The sequence below is a fragment of the Artibeus jamaicensis genome, unplaced genomic scaffold (genome assembly GCF_021234435.1).
Source record: "Artibeus jamaicensis isolate MK-2021 breed Jamaican fruit bat unplaced genomic scaffold, CSHL_Jam_final contig_354, whole genome shotgun sequence".
Classification (NCBI taxonomy): Eukaryota; Metazoa; Chordata; class Mammalia; order Chiroptera; family Phyllostomidae; genus Artibeus; species Artibeus jamaicensis.
This window is the reverse complement of record NW_026521803.1, coordinates 38,140,079-38,149,435: the sequence shown is the minus strand read 5'-3', so window position 1 is coordinate 38,149,435 and position 9,357 is coordinate 38,140,079. Positions and strand designations below refer to the sequence as shown.

Here is a 9,357-nt window from a genome sequence, read left to right as displayed (position 1 = left end):
CCCAAAACCTTTCTAGGCTTAAAAAGTGTGTGATCTCAAGTACCACGGTAAAAATTCATCGATTGCCCTTTGGGGTTATTCCTCAGATACTCTGGGTCAAGGCACGATCAGAGCACTCAGTGAAGCTTAAAGAGTGCTATTGAAGCCCCTTTCCTGGTGACTAGCTGCATGTGAGTCTGTTGCCCCCAAAATAGTAGTTAAACAGTAGCTGTAAACCATTTGACTTGCAAGTTGTGCATGACCTGTAACTGTGAAAATGTGTTTAGGGTTTTGTGGCCAAAAAATAAATGTTACAGAAAAAAAAAAAAGGGCCCGATGAAATCTCTCTTCACTTCCCACACCTTACCCGGACCTCACTGCTGCATTAGTGAGGTGTGGGGTGGTGGAGAGCAAGCATGTTCTACGCTGCTCGTGGAGAGTGTTTCTGTTCGCCCTGGGCGCCTGCCGGCATGTCCCTGTCTGGTGTGGCGTGTGTGGGTGTCATTCTCCGTTTGCCAGACTCTACCATAGGTACTATTTTGTCTTTAGTTTTGCTGGGTTTTTTTGACTTTTCGTTATCACTGAAAGAATTGAAGATTTGCAGCCGGGCCCAGATACTTTTTTTTTTAAACATTAAAAAAACATTGCCCATGGAAGTTACTAAAATGGCTTTTTAAGTGGGTAAATGGAAGCAGAAAATTCAGTGTGAGCTATATATTCATAGAAAGATCAGGCTCTTCCTGATAGTATAGCATTTGTTCCCGTCTAGATTTGGATGTTAATGAGTTCCCGTAGCTTGATTTGAAAACCCAGTCTGTGTCAAAACCGGTTAGTCTGCTTTTCATTGTTTCTGAATATAACACAAACCAAATGCATTTGCTCCCATTTTGCAGGATTGAGTTGATTCCCCCAACCCCAGAACCCGTCAGTGGGTGTTGACTCTTCTTTTTAAGCTTGTTTTTAAAAATTACTAAAAAAATATTTGGGTGGGGCGTAATGACAGTTTTTCTTTAGACTACAAGGAAGTTTGAGATCCAAAGTTACTGGTCTGAGAGGAGTGATCTGCAAAAGATTTTAATTTTGTCTCTTCTCTCAGAAAAATGATGCTGCTAACCCATCAGCATTTCATTTGCACACAAGACAAGTCATCGATCTGTTGTTCTGACGAAAAATAAGGGGATATTCAAGCCATTGATTTTTTTTCTGACAATTGATTCACATATAGGTGTAGATATATATATGTAGATATACGATTTTGCAGCAATGAGTTAAATCAAGTAAAGAATGCAATTGGTCATGGTTTTCAATTTGTGGCTTGCATAATGCTGAATTTAGATGTTCATATCTAAACAAATTCTATTGGCTGCACCCATTATGTCAAGCTGTCCACCTTTGTGAGTGTGTATAGAACTCAACTCTTGAGACTCTTCAAATATATGAAGAGGTGGGTTCCGCATCCACTTTCTTGGAACATCGTTGATGGTTGAAGAACTTAAATAGGTGAGGTGTTTAATTTCTATCTTCCAAACAGCCTCCTGTTTGGCCCTGCTCAAGTGGTCCTGGGTAGAGCACCGTTCTTCCTGAATTCTTAGAATGTGGCTCTGGTTTTTCTGTACAAGTTCCCTTGCACAGTTGAGCCAATGATCTTGTTGGGGTTTTTTGTTTGTTTGTTTTTTCAGGATTTACTGCCTGGGGTATCCCACTATCTGTATCTCACTTATGGTGTAGTGGTGCTTGAAAACACTCATCTCGTTAGCTAGACTTTCCTATTCTAATCTGAGGTTTTTGATACTATTCATATTGTATGAATCCTTTTAGGGACAATCAGTAATTATTTGTGGCAAAGTACTGAGGGCTCTTGAAGTCTGTAACAGCATGGATTTTCCTTGTTTTTTGGGGGGTGTTTTCTATAGCTCTGCCTGTTCTAGACACTGCCCTAAATTCATCATCTTGGCTGTAGGGCTAGTGGCCAACGTGCAAGTCTTCTGTGGTCCTCCCCGGAGTGTGAGTTACTGGGCTATTCTAACAAGAGTTTTCCAAAGGGACGCTCAGTCTTTAACTTGACATTGGCTTTTTGAGAATCCAGGAGTAGAAGGTTGGGTATGATTGATAGTGGTGAAGGAACTGGGCTGTAAGAGGAAGGAAATAGATGAGGCAACTGCCCCTTTAAGGGACCAAGGTGATATTTATGTCATCTCTGTTCAAACAGTGGCAGGATGGATGAGCTGCTATCTTACACTTGCTTCAGACAATTCCTGTATGGGGTTTCCTGGCTGAAGTACAACCCAGCTGTTGAGTGGATCCTGTGTGGAACTGGTGGAGGCGTGGCCTTGGACCTATTGCACAAGATGGATGGATCTGCTCTGAGAGTGAGGAAAGATAAGCATAAAAGGGAAGGAAATCTGTAAGGGGATTATAGGTCCAAAGCAAACTGGGTAGGAGCTGGAGGTCAGCATGGCCTACCAGATTCAGTCCACAGTGTTTCTGTTGAAGGCATTACAGGGTTGTGCCAAGTGGATGAGAGGGTCCAAGGGTCCCCCCGAGTGGTCGGCCACACTGGGCAATTTCAGAGCCTGCTCCATCGTTGGTGCTGAGTCATGGACAAACTCTGCTCACAACATCTTCTTAGCCAAGGAACACGATGCCTGTACCTGGGCACGTGTCCTAATGTGACTAGGTTAATACCAGGGGGAAGATGCGTTCAAGAACATTTAGGTTTCTGTCCTGGTTGTTGTCATTTATTCTGTTTTCCTCCCATCGCTCGTTCCTGTTTGCCTCACTTGACAGTGGCAGGTGGGGAGGCCGGTTTCAGCTCGGGTGGTTTTGAACTCCAACTTCAGCCGCGCAGCTGCCGCACAGGGTCCCTGCGCTCGCGGCTGCACCAGCGGTTGCCAGGCCCTCTTCATAACCAATACTCCAGTCAGGTGGCTAGATTAATGCTGCTCAGAGGCTGCTCACTCAAGTCCGGGACAGGTTTCATTTATAATTATGTGGATTATTTATTTTAGGAGCTTTTCTTTGAAAGGGTTGAATCGCCCTACAGATAAATGAGCTGCCGGGCTGTGTAGAAAACACTGTCTAAATGTTGCCAAATACTGACTTCATAAGTGGGGGTGGGGTAGGGGGGGAGTTTATCAAGCTGCTGTGTATTAATCTGAATGTCTTAAAAGCATTCTTGCTTGCTCTCTCTGTTGTAGATGGTGTCTTAGTAAGTCCTGAGTTTTTCCGATGAACTCGATTTTAATATATGGTATTTTTGTATGCCAAACTGGTGTCTTGTCCTTTGTATATGTGGTAATGTTGATTTTATGACTACTGTTAAAACACATTTGCTATGATTAAAATTCATAAAACGATTTCAAATAGACTCATGCATTGGTTTTTCCTTCCCCCCCCCCCACTCCACAGAGATTTTTTAAAAAATGGCTGGAATTTTCATCACTAGCTACTTTTAGGGTTTTAATAGACTAAGCTGTATGCAACAAGGGGCTCCCAAGCCAAGGATTTTAAGTGGAGGTGACCTTCAACTAGCTCCTCAGAGGAGCTGAAGAATGCATGTGTAATGAGTAAGCCCTGGCGTGTGTTTAGAAGTTGGGTTTTTGTGGCTTCTGGTCGCCCTGCCTTTATCTTCCACTGTTCAGAAATGATGCTGTGTGTGTCCAGCCCCAGGCGGACCATCTGGTAAGTGCCGAGTGGAGGACAGCTTCAGGCATTTGTAGTGAGAGGCGCTGTGACCCACCTCAGCTGAGTCTGGAGAGGTATCCTTCAATAAATGCTCTCATTAATGGGGTGGAGCGTGTTTCGGAGAGCTGTTTTTGATCAAAGCATCCTGTCTTTCAATAACTGGATCGTGTCAAGGAATTTCAATTCAGTTTAGCAAGTGGCCTCATCCTAATTAAGGGGTTATTGATGATCTAATATGCATGGATGCTGGGGTAAGCACGGTCTGGCTCTCTGGGAAAAAATTTTATCTAGAGGTTACTGTAATTCAATACCCATTTCTTGTACCAAAAACTGAAGCTGTGTAATAGCCCAGATTTTGAAAGTGTGAAAATGCATTTAGCATGTTTTAGAACTTCTGGTATAGATTTCCCTGGTCCCAAGTAGCGTGGCAGGGTGGGAGGGGGTGAGGGGAGGGAGACTCATTGTTAGCTGCTTGCTCTTGCCAAATTTTTCTATCAGCTAGAGATGCCTTACTTCTCTACCCCTTAGGTCTCCCACGCTAGGGCTGGGTTGGAGGTACCTTTTCTGTAGCCTTAGTGGGGACCAGAGCCAAGGAGAAGGGGGGTCGTGAGAGAACCCTGCCTATGTGTCTTGTCCTGGGTAAACCACTTGGGCAACTCCTTCAGATGACACCGTTTGGGGGGGTGACGGTTTTCTGCCTCGGGGTCAGGCAGGAAGGAGAGGTGAGCATGTGCCAGCTCCAAGACCTTTGCCTTTAGGGCCCCTCCTGCAAAGGGGGGCTGAGTGTGAGTAGCTGAGAGTCAGGGTGGGGGGTACAGGAGGGTGCAGGGAGAGGGAGTGGAGCCAGGCCCGGTGACCCCTGGGTGCCACCCTGACCGTCACTTTTCACATACATACCCGCCCCTCCAAATAGCCAGATTTCCTGAAGTGAAAGCCTGTCTGTCTGCCAATGCATTATTTTTCTTAGTGCTTTTGTTTCCAGTGATAATTCGTGGAAGAGAGACCCATGGTCAGCGTGCACGCACATGGAGCTCCCCGGGCTGGGTAAGTGGCACCTGCAGTGGGCAGGGGCCGGGGGGAGGTGCTACTAGAATTAGACTGAGCCTCCGCTTTTCTTTTTAGAGGTTTGAAACCCCCTGCACCATTTTACTGGCCCCCCCCCAAATGATACAGCGGTGATTGAAATCTGTCTCTCCCTTTCACGTGCCTACTGCGCCCCTTCCCCATCTTTCTTCACACAGTTGTGCTTGACAAATGATTGTCTTTATTATCATTTGCGAGTGAACAAGTGTATAGATGTACATGTGCATACATGTGTGCATGCATGTACATGTATGATCGAGGTTTGTCCAGACCATGCATCCAGCCATGTAATATGAAAAATAGAGACGTTTATTGAAAAAACATTGACACAAGAAACATTGAACACCGGACGATGATGCCTCAGTGCCCTTCAAAGCAGGCACCTTGGGACCTCACATGGTTCTCCCAGTCCCCATCAGCTGCCCCATCTTATTTTCCTGTATCTCATCAACAGTCTGAAATCTCTTCCCTTTCAAAGGTGGTTTTAGTTTTGTGAAAAGCCAGAAGCCACAGGGCACCAAGTCTGGGCTGTAGGGGCCCCGAGTCACCTGGGTGATTCGATGTTTCACCAAAAAACTCTGCAGAGATACGAAGCATGAGCGGGTGCATTGTTGTGCTGAAGCTGTCAATCATCAGTTGCCCAGAGCTGATGGCCTTCTGAATCGTCCCAATAGTTTCCATAAGAATGTTCGAGCTGCATGCAAAATTTGATGCAGAACTGTTGCTCCACTTGCTCTGTCATTTTGAATGTGATGCCCACACAGTGCACATGCTCAACAGTGTCTACCGCCCCTACTGACTAGTACAGTGTAGTTGTCACTGTTCATGCATGCTCATTCCAGTCCACTCTCCTTGGCTGCCAGGTTACATCAATGACACAGAAACTGTTCTGGTTATGTTGATAATGGTTGGATTTTTATGAGACATTATGTATATACACACATGTATGAATATTTCATGGGCACTTGGCATGGGTATTTTTTAAGGTTAAAGAGTGAAGATCTTTAGAGAGAGATCAAAGTAGAGAAAAGTACTCAGGTTTGGCTACGAAGAGAATAATTTACATAGAATCATGAGGAAAACTGGGGAGGGGGCACTTCCCCTGTAATTACTTCATCCTTCACTCAGAGTTTGCACTGATTGCCCAGCTGCAGAGACAAGCTGGAAACATCCCCTGTTCCCGTGGGCCTCACCGTCTTGTAGGAGAGACAGACAGGCCCTTACTAACTAAACGGTGTTTATGCCCAGTGCCGAGGGAGGCACCTGGTGTTTGAATGCGTTTACAGGGAAGAGATGGGCTGACCTGCTGGGTCCAGGGTGCAGAGATGGTCAGAAAAGAAAGGCTTTCTGGCGGAAGTGGCTTCCAGGATTAGATCTGAAGGATAAATTGGGACCAGTGAGGACCATGTGAGAAGGAACAATAAGAGACAAAGGAAGCATTTTAGGAGAGAGGGCCGCCCTTTCTTGTTCAGCTCCCTGCCATTCCTGCATTGCCTTGTGCTGTGTTACCCAGCAGTGGATGACATTTCAGTATGACTCTCCAGTCCCCAAGAATATCTACAAAGGGGCGTTTTACAAAGGCACAGCATGGGGGGCTATTTCGCCGGAACATATTTTCATCAGACATCGTTACATGTGAGAACCGGTCCATAATGGGCATCTCAGCTCATTGTGCTTGCATAACTCAGGGCTATTTTCCTCTGCCTACACCATGTGCAGAGACAAGGACACGTGGAATCTTCTGTTCTAGTACTTATGCTATTAGTTTTTGAATTGCATGGATTTAGAGTCCGACATTGCTGACGTAGGGCACGGCTCCACCTCTGCCCAAGGTAAAGCCTGGAGAAAAGCATTTTCCAAGCTATATTTTGAGATACTAGTAGGGATTATATGAAAAATGTTTTGTGGTTACATAAACTCAGTGCAGGTAGTGTTTTAAATTGCAGAACTTTTCAGAGCTTTAACATATGTCTTAGTTTTAGAGAAGCAGAACCAATAGGATGGGTGTGTGTGTGTGTGTGTATTCTCTCCCTATATATGTATACATGAGATACACAGTGTATAGCTACACATTTTTATCACATTTACATACAGAGCATGTATGTGTAGCTATGTACTTAGGTGTCTGTGTTTTATGTCTCTATCTGTATGTCTATATGTCATCAATGGAGAGATTTCTTTTAAGGAATTAGCTCATGTAATCATAGAGGCTACTAGACACAAAATCTTCAAAGTCAGCTGTGGGGCTGCAGGCCCAGAGGAGAGTTGATGTTTCAGCTTGAGTCGAAAGGCAGTCTGCAGGCAGATTCGTCCTCCTCCCGCAGGTCAGTCTTCCCTCCCAGGACCTTTGGCTGATGGACTAGGCCCTCGTACATTATGGAGAACAATCTATATAACTCAAAGTCTACTGGGTTCAATGTTAATCTCTCTCAAACATACCTTCACAGCAACATCTAGACCAGTGTTGGACCAAGTATCTGGGTATTTTGGCCTATCCCAGTTGACACATCAAACTAATGACCATAATATGCTTAAAGGTCTTTGCAAATCTCTGAAAGGGGAACACAGTACAAATCCCTTTTTCCCAACTTATCTAAGAAGCCATTATCTGCAGAACACCTATTAACGTCTGGTAGACCACACATTGGGGAATACTGACCTTGAGTCATGATTCACAATTTTTACTTATCCCAGATAATCAAAATCTGGCAAAAAAAAATACATTAGTGTATATAATGTATGTAATAAGATGAAACCATTAGCTCATATGTTTGCTTCTGTATTTTAAAACAATGCGATGTAAATGTAAATTTAATACTTGTGTGAGACTTGCCTTATTGGTAGATTTTAAGTAATTTGCATGCTAAAATTCCAAGCACTGCACACATTACTAGAAAAATGTTCTCACATTAGCAAATTATAGGGGAATATACGTGTACATCTGCTTTAGTAATAAGGATGTAGATGATTCATTCTTGAGCGTAGTGCATACGTGCTGGAGTAGTTTTGGAAAATTATAGCCTAAAAAATCATAAATATTCATTAGTACATAGTGTGGGGTTAAAAACAACCCACAACAAACTAAATTGATAATGACGAGAAAAACTAACAATAATTTGCTATTAAGAAGCAAGAAGAGCAGCAATTAAAAAACATCATTGCAAGCAACATTCTGTGGCAGATGATCAAAACCGTCTGACACAATTTGAACTTGCTCTAGCAACAGCGTCTAGCCCAGGCCGGTGCTCTCTGCATGAGACAAGCCGTCATATAGACTCAGACAGCGTGAAAACATGAAAACCGTCATCATGCAAGGCAGTACTGGTCATGAATCTGTAGCCCTCCTCCAAATTATGGGTGTTCGACTATCTGTGTACGCACCTGTGCAGTCGGAGTCTTGTGATGTTAGTAAAATACTGAATTGGAGCCATGCCGGAATTCTCTAAACCCTAAAATGCATTCATGTTAGTCTAAAATTACCAAATTTAGCAGAACATATATAGGCGACTATTAATGAGTTAAACTCACTCAGGCATTTCAAAAGAAGTTTTGGATGGGCAGGGGTGGAATCCACGGGGAAGACCTGTGGGCCCCCCAGTGAGGTACTGGGGGGACCACTGCTGGAGGATTGGGCAAACGGAGAAATCTATGAACATGTGCAAAACACTGGGAAATAAATTATATTTCCATTCTATAGAGCATCAGTAGACATGTACATTTCAGGAATACAGCCAATAGTTGTAATATTTACTTTCAAATATACTCAATCTATAGGCAATATACAAACAGTCTGTGCTTCTATGAATTTCCACCTGTTGTCATGTGTTTTAAACACAAGTCCCCACCTCACGGTTAAGTTCCCTAGTGACTTCCATTTCCCAATCGTCACTATTGAGGATGAAGCACATCTCCTTCCCGGCTTCATGGGGGACAGCGGAGAAGTGGTCTCAACTTGATCCCAGGTGAAACGCCCCAACCTTGCAACATCGAGAAGGGTAACACTCGTTCCAGAATACAACGTTTGTGCCTCCTGAAGTTCCCACCAGCTCTCGGAGGCTTTTCCAAGGAAGATATTTGGTGGTTTGTATTTCTATGGAAACTTCTGTTAACTTCAGAAGGACTTTAGTTTATATAATTCTGGCAAATGGGTTTTGCTCTGAAGACAAGGGGAGACCACGTGTCAGTGTGGAAGAGAAGCAGAACGAGTAGTGAAATGCGCGGATACATGGGGGGAGACTTCCTACAAGAGACTGTGAAAGAGACACCACTGAGGGACGAGACCCTGCAGACCCTGCCTGAGATCTCGCCCTGCGAGGCTGGGACCTATCCGTGCTTCCCACTCACCGCCATGCCCCAGCCCCCAGTGGAGTGACTGACGGCTCCGTAGAGATCTGCTGAACGAGTGAGTGCCTGAGCCGTCTGGCCTGCTGAGATAAGTCAGTAGCATCAGGCTTCGGGGGCTCTGACAGTTCTGGAATCTGCGGGTGGCTGGGGCTGTCTTCTTTGCCAATCTCATCACTTTCTGCCCTCAGATTCTTGCCATTGCTCTGGGGAGTCGTTGGCTTTCTCCTTCCTGCCCATCAAACCCAGTTTAATGAGCTCTTCCTGTTC

At 44.6% G+C, this 9,357-nt stretch overlaps 1 non-coding gene across 1 annotated transcript; it reads left to right on the top strand.

Moving 5' to 3' along the window:
* The first annotated feature begins 7,908 nt into the window (after positions 1-7,908).
* LOC119057589 (small nucleolar RNA SNORA28) lies at positions 7,909-8,031 on the top strand. Its single transcript, XR_005084118.2, has one exon. It is a non-coding gene; the product is annotated as a small nucleolar RNA SNORA28 (small nucleolar RNA).
* The last annotated feature ends 1,326 nt before the right edge of the window (positions 8,032-9,357 follow it).